Below are 7,906 nucleotides of genomic sequence, written 5' to 3'. Positions count from 1 at the left end.
CCCCTACTCGGCATAGTTGAAGATGCATAGCACCTGACCTTAGCTCAAAACCCTTATTCCGGCTCCGGGGCCCGGTTTTAAGGACGTAGTTGTTGTTGTTGTTGTGACTGAGAGAAGGATGAAAATGAAATTGCACGGGCCTGCTTACTGGCTCGATCCGAGCCACCACCGCTGCCACGTGCAGACAGAGGAGAGTTAAAAGATCAGAGGAAAGAGAAAAAGGAAAGAAAAGACGCGCGTCGCAGCAACAACTGCGTCCGCCGGAGCGGACGCTGCTCAAAAAACAGATAAGCGGCCGCAGCCGCGCTCGCCGAAGCGAGAACAGAAAGGCCCCGCTCTCCTTTAGTAGCACCGAATCATGTTATACTCCTAACATGATTGGTTCATCGAGAGCATGGCCAGCCCTCCATCATCCCTAGGGTAAATCACCTTCTCCACCGCAAAATACAAATAAAAACACACGCACAGACGTGCCTGCACGTGCGAGGTAAAACATTCTCTTCCTCGCTAAAAAAAAAGCAAGTGCAAACACCCAGTCGTGCCCGCACGTGCGAGGTAAAACATCCTTTCCTTCGCACAAAAGTACACGCGGGGCGGGGGACACCCGTACTTCCCGGTGGTGGTGGTGGCGAAAAGCATGTATTACAGGTCACACATAGAGAGGTAGTTTGGGAGGTGGCCCCTAGTGCGCCACCCCCCTCACAATACTTCCCGGCGCATTCGTGAGCGGTCGTGTTCCGTGATAGGAGACGCTTCAATAACGGATTACAAAACAGTAAAAACAGCATAGTAAAACAAAGTGTCACAGGTCAGCGTTAGAGGGGAAAGATACACGAAAACCTTAAATGAGTCTAAAGATTTAAGCTGATATTTGAATGAAGCGTTTCTTCTATTATTACAGCGGTAATGGCCGTTCCACTATTTTACTGTTCGGATGAAGAAAGCCTGGGCATATGTTTGTTCTTGGGTGATGGTATGACAAATGTCGAGTGTTTCTGTGACGAGCTGAAAAGAGGGAAGCTTAACACGGAGCTTAACGAAAATGAATAGTAGAAACGATGAAAAAGGGCTAAACTCGCTAGTTCGACGGTGCATTAATAATGGCAAGCTGGATCGGTTCTTAAGATTGGTTACACTTGTGTAGGAGGAATAATCGGCATGAACAAATCTAAAGGCGTGATTCTGATAGCTTCTATTCTCCCAGAAAGGAATCTGTCAGGGATCGGTAGTGTACGCGGGGTCATCGGGACCGGTTATTCTTCCTCACGACCCCGCCAGGTGTTCAATGGACGCCACCGGCGTGAGGGGTGCGGCCGGGGCGCTCAAAGCGAAGCGTCTCCTATCACGGGACGCGGCCGCTCACGAATGCGCCGGGAAGTATTGTGAGGGGGGTGGCGCACTAGGGGCAACCTCCCAAACTACCTCTCTATGTGTGACCTACGCCACGTACGCAAGCAACGTGAAGACCGCAACGCAAAGATCTGAATCTCACGTACGTCCGTGCGACCCACGCAGACACTTCACGTTCTGCGCATGCGCACTGGTGACCCGTAAGCGCTCTACTTACGTGAAGCTTCTGTGCACGTGAAACTAAAACTGTCTATTGTATGGACGGAACTCTAGCTGCAGTAAATATTCCGTCTGGACGGAACTGCAGCAGCAGCAAATGTTCCGTCTGGACGGAACGCTAGACACTCCGCTAGACACCAATGCTAGCGAGGTGCTGGAAGTGGTAAGAGAATAGATCTACTTAGGGCAGGTAGTGGTTGCTGGTCCGGATCATGAGAGGGAAATAACTATAAAGGTAAGATTTGAGTTGAGAGCAGACAGAAGGTTCACTGAGGCCGTAGTTTACGAATATCCCTCAAGATAAAATTATACATGTGCTATATTATCGGTACACATCTACGTGGCAGAAGCGTGCAAGCTAACGAAACGGGTTCAGATTAAGTTATGGACAATGCAGCGGAGTATGAAAAGAAAAACGACAGGTGTAACGTGAACAGACCGTTAGCGGGCGCAATGGATGAGGGAGGTAACGTGGGCTGATGACATACTACTCGATATGAAGAGGAAGAAGTGGGGTTGGACAGCACATGTATTGCGAAGGAAAGATAACCGCTTGTCTTCAAGGGTAGCGGACTGGATTCCCAGAGAGGCCAAGCGTAGCAGGCTGCGGCATCAAGTTAGGTGGGCGGACGAGATGGAGAAATTTGCGGGCAACTGGCAAAAAATTGGCAGTGGTGTAGCTCTGGTGAAACCTGGACGATTGCGAAAGCAACGAGGAGAAAGACAGAAGCGATGGAGAGCGCGCGATAGCGACGGCGGCACCGGCACGCTAGCTATACGCCGCTACTGCGCATGCGCACCTGGCGAGCACGGCGGCGGCACCTGTGAGTCACCCGAGCAGCCACGTGTGACGTCATGCCCCTAACGCATGCAAAGTATGGCCTTTCCTTGGCTGTGCGAAATGGCTCGGCGACTAGCGTAGTGTTGCTATCGCAACAAAAACGGGATTACTTGGAGAGGCACGAGAAACTCCTTTGCACTGCATTGGATGTAGTCAAGCTGCTGCTGTTGCTGCTGCTGATGATGACGGCGTAATGGTTCGGCGGTGGCTGAGCGGTTTGGTGAAGTGGCCTGCGAAGCTGAAGCCGTGGGTTCGAAACCACTTAGGGTGAAACGTTGTTTTTAATGAATTGTATTTTTCTGTTTTCCGCGGTGAGGTAACTTGCAAGTTTACGCCACGCTAATATTTTATGTCTTCATTTACCACTGCAGAAATAATACAGAAACTGCCGAGAAGCTAAGCGAAGCCCTCTTTATTCATTTTTTGATATCGTCATAGCATTATCTGAAGGTAAATTATTTCTCGCCGGGAGGGATACATTCATGGGAGGAAAAACGACTGCATTGTCCCGCAGGAAGTGCAGCTGAGCAGATCCTGAGCCATCTTTTGAGATCACTGGAAGGCGTAAGCAGCAGCTGAGTAAAGCCACAGCACTTCGAGGAGGCATTAATATCTTCGTAAGTATTGGATGCATTATATTTTCTCTTTGTTTCGTTAATTTCTGAAGTACATTCAGTTAATATTTGTATTCTGAATATGGCATCTCTTTTGCCACCGAAATGGGTAATGTTGCTCCTGTTTAGTGGTGGATTAAGTTTAAAGAACAGCACACGCGAGTATGACTGTCGATAACGGTTGCTTTGCCGCCTATTGGAATATGAAACCCATCGTTGAAGGAGCCTATTGCTCCATGTTACCTGCTTCATCTGTTTTATGACCTGGACAAAGAGAAGTATTGCTTGCTTGTGTAGAATTAACCTGTATGAGTACATTTGTAAAAAGATTCGACGACCTATAGTCGAAGTTTTTGCTTCTTGATGGTGATATGATTCGTGCCGTAACCGTTGAAGCTTTGCCGTCCATTAGGTGTCCGTTTTAACAGCCTCTGCTTCCGAAAACTGTGTCAGTGATAATTTAAATATTTTGTTACTTTTTTTTTCATCAGTAGAGATGAAATGTGTTTTGAGGAGACTATGTGCAGAGCTGAAATTGCATTTCTTGTTTTGTCGCTGAAAGTAAATTTAGTAAACGCGTCTATTAGAGAAACGCATGCTATCTGTTGTTTATGAATTATTTCCCCACTTCTGGAGACTGTTTTTCATAAAGTGCCGTATCCACTCGCTAGTTCATGCGGCTTATTCTTGTAAAAATAAAAGAAAAACTTTTTGCTCTGTGCAGCGCTTCATACTGTGGGGAATATAGTATAAAAGTTAACGTCAATAAAAACTTATGTGAATTGAGGATCACTCGGTTTTCATAGGCGAGGGAAAACGAGGTTAAAAATTTGGCTGTGGTTCAGCTCTTGTTAAACCTGGTAGAGTAGCGAGAGGTGTATGTACCCCTGGCTGCGCTTCGATTTCCCTTGAAAGTAAGGCACACGACGCAGCGTTCGGAGGCCGTGCGAGCGGACGCGTTTCACAATGCGCTCCGCAAACTTTATCCTTTACGGCCGGATTACCTCATCCCAGTCGTCTGAAGCTAGTGCTATCATCCTCCGAACCTACCGATACCAACTTTTAAGGCGGAAGCCTTTAATGTCTCATCGTTGTAAGCAGCAGTTGTCGACAGAAAATGTCACGCTTTTCAACTGGTGGAAACGGTCGTGACGTCACAGTGCGCGAATTTCAAACAGGGCCAATTGTACTTTGGCTAGTAACCATGCAACCAATTGAAGGAATCGTATAGTGATGCTCCAAGTAAGTGGGACTGAGCTTAGTTAATTGCTTAATTACCCAATTAGCCTGATTAGATTTACTAGTCAGGCCATATAAATAAATAAAACCGATTAAGAAATTGGTCGAGCTCAGGAATCGATCCCCGGTCTTCGGCGTGAGAGACGAACATGCTATCCACTCCGCCATGCCAGCTCGATGGTTTGGAATGTACAAAGGCGCGGCTAGTGAATACGGAGTCTTCACTCACTCTCATGCTCCTCCATTCCCTTCCCGCGAGGTTTAGGTGTCCACCGACAAATCAGAGACAGATACATTTCCTTTCCTCAAAAACCAATTTACTGACGAGCAAGGCGTAGAACCGAATGGGTGATGGAGTTCTATGGACTCCTTGGCAGCGTTGCAAGACGCTGTCGCGTTCCACTCTTAGGGGCATCAGTGACCACACTTTAGGTCAAAAAAGTGCCCCCCTGAATTTTGTGAGACAGTTACTGCGTAATTTCCTTTCCTCAAATACAATTTTCATTTTCTTCATTACGGCTCCTCTTTATCTATCTTCTTTCACTCCCACTTCCTCCCTTCCTCTACGGTGCGGTTCAGGTGTCCACCGAGATGACAGAGAATTACTGCGCCATTTCCTTTCCTCAAAAAGCGTTGCGTTCAAAGGGCAAGGCATCGCGCTGAACGGATGGTGTTCCGTGGACTCCTTGGCAGCGCTACAACGCGCTGTCGCGTTCCACTCCTAAAGGCGAAGCTTAAGCGTCATTAATTAGCAGTTAATTAGTATTCAGGCATTAATCACTAATTAACCATTAATCAGTGATTTGTCATCACTTAGTAAGTACTACTCAATTATATGTGACGCCACCGGTGCCACAGAAACAGCGAAGGTGGTACGGAAAACGCTTCCGCCTCTACCCACTTTAGACAGTCAAAGTGCCCCCTGAATTTTTCCCCGGTTTGGAGTACTACATTAGGAGGCACGTCCATATCTTTTCCTCACAGCGCTGCGGTAAGAGGCTAAGCCTCGCGACACAGCAGCCACCGATGCGGAACGCCGCTAGAGACGCAGCTTCGCGCTCGGATATAGTGAACTAGAATACTAGTTCACTATACGCTCGGACCACCGTCGCGTCGGCGCCTCGACGGCGGCATGGAACCCATTGTGTTAGAGAGAAAAGACATATCACCCTCGGAACTGACCTCTACAAACGCGGCGAAGCGGCGTGCACACCAGCTGCGCGCTGTGACGTCACTCCGCGCATGCGCACAGCTGGCGGAGCGTGGTGCCACGGCTCAGCGCGCTCCCACGCTGACCTCGCGAAGCGGCTGGCACAATGTAGCTTTCGCAGCAAAAGATGGTTGGTTTGGTTGGTTTATGGGGTTTAACGTCGTCCCAAAGCGACTTAGGCCATAAGGGAGGCCGTAGTGAATAGCTCCGAAAATTTCGACCACCTGGGGTTCTTTAACGTGCACTGACATCCCACAGTACACGGGCCTCTAGAATTTCGGCTCTATCGAAATTCGACCGCTGCGGCCGGGATCGAACCCGCGTCTTTCGGGAGAGCAGCCGAGCACCATAACCACTGAGTCACCGCGGAGGCTTGCCGCTACAAAAGAAGAGTCGCCGAAGTTCATAGTCCTCGGTAGAAGTCCTTCACGTGGTAGAGTACCGGTATTTGTTGGCTGTCCAAGCGTGTAGGTGGTCACCTTTCAGGTGGGCGCGACTCAGTTCTTGGAATGTGAGCGATACCCTTCCGGAGCCGTATAGTCGACGGAATAAAATAACGGTTTTTGGACACCCATATTTGGCGAAAGTTAGGTGGGCGGATGAGATTAAGAAGTTTGCAGGGATACGATGGCCGCAACTGAGAATGGACAGCGCTAATTGGAGAGACCTGGGAGAGGCCTTTGCCCTGCAGTTGGCGTAGTCAGGCTGGTGATGATGATATTTTCCGCCGTCATGCTGCGAAAAACAGCATTAAGGAACAATGGCAGGAGCACTAACGAGATTAGCGGTTGGTTCTCATTCCAGGGTATTATTTCGAATACTAAGAGTGGATGGAACGGTGCGAGAAATATCATAGAGCAATGGGCAAATATACGGTCACTTGAAACGGTGTTTTATTTACCGAACTGCTTGCGTTCGTTCCCTTTACTGGAGAAATAAAAACCTGCTGCACCGTTTTCAATAACTCGTTCTGAATCATTTCCCAATGGCGTTAATCCGTTAATCCTAAGCTGTTAGGAAACAAAATACTCCAGCATTTGCTGGAACTTTGAATGGTAATGCGACTAATACAGTGATTGTCACTGCCCAATGCCTCATTAATGGGAGGAGAAGAGATGAACTGTTATCCACAATACGTACTCCGCGATCATTTCGCCTATTGCGAGAGAGGCGCAATAGCTCTTGTATCTGGCCTCGATGACTACTTAGACATCGCTGTTCTATTTGTGACTGAAATGGCAATAGCGCTACAGCAAGACATACGCAAGAAAGACTGACGCAGGACATGCGATAACTTCATCTGCGTTTATTTACGTGAAAGCCAGGAAATGTATTGAAAATTTAATGAAAGTTCCAAAAAACAGGAACAACAAGGCATGCACAAACCCGTTCAAGATATGATATCTCAGTCTTAAAAAGGCGGACCGAAGTATCGCTTACACAATCTATTTCCCTCTTTTTAAAGTGGAATGCTTCCAAAACCTCCGGTGCCTTCATATCTCCACTCCGGCCCAGAATCTCGATCTCTTGAAGTTGTGGTCCACACTTCTTGCATTCCTTGAGTTTGAGTTTATTAACATTTTAACATTTATTGTTCTCAGTACATAAAACTTAGGGCCCATAATAAAGTTGATAGCGATGCATCCGAACAACCTAATCATAAACTAAGGAATAAACACATACAAAGCAGTTAGAACGAAGACAATTCAGCATGATGTTTGAATTTGTGCGCTACACTTGTGCCAATATTTAAACAAAATAAAATCTGTTTCAGCAAAGCCTTGTGCAGAATCCATCAGAAAAATGCAGAATCTATTAGGAGAGACACTTATAATCAATAATGTAATACAAACAAGTATCACGAACATAAATCAAATATAGTCCATTTCGCTCAAAAACTCTCATTACAGAAAAGTCACTCGAACAGAAAGTACACATTATAGCATTCACAATAACTGTGAACCCAACTACAACTACACAATGAAAATTTCCCCCCAAAATGTTTTCAGTGTATTAATACAAGGACAATTGATAGCTTCAGTAACACCGCCTTCTCGTTTAAAACGTTAGGAATAAGGTATTTCATACTTTGTAATCCATAATTTGTCCTTAAGCGTGGTAATATGTGATTTATTTTCCTGAAGCAAAAGCTGTCATTTTTCATGAGATACGTATTATCAAAGGTGTGAGAATTTTGTTTATTTTGGGTGTATATGTCGAGTGCAAGTTTGTACAAATAGAGCTGGCTGGTTGGGTTGTGGGTGTTTAAAGTTTCAAAGCGACTCAGGCTATGAGGGACGCCGTAGTGAAGGGGTCCGGAAATTTCGCCCACCTGGGGTTCTTTAACGTGCACTGACATCGCACAGTACACGGGCCTCTGGAATTTTTCCTCCGTAGAAATTATCGCGGTGGCACACAAATAGAGCTGTTCAA

The sequence above is a fragment of the Amblyomma mixtum genome, unplaced genomic scaffold (genome assembly GCF_055824585.1).
Source record: "Amblyomma mixtum isolate Tamu unplaced genomic scaffold, ASM5582458v1 scaffold_32, whole genome shotgun sequence".
In the NCBI taxonomy this organism is placed as follows: Eukaryota; Metazoa; Arthropoda; class Arachnida; order Ixodida; family Ixodidae; genus Amblyomma; species Amblyomma mixtum.
The sequence above is the reverse complement of the archived record's forward strand: the minus strand, read 5'-3'. Positions refer to the sequence as shown.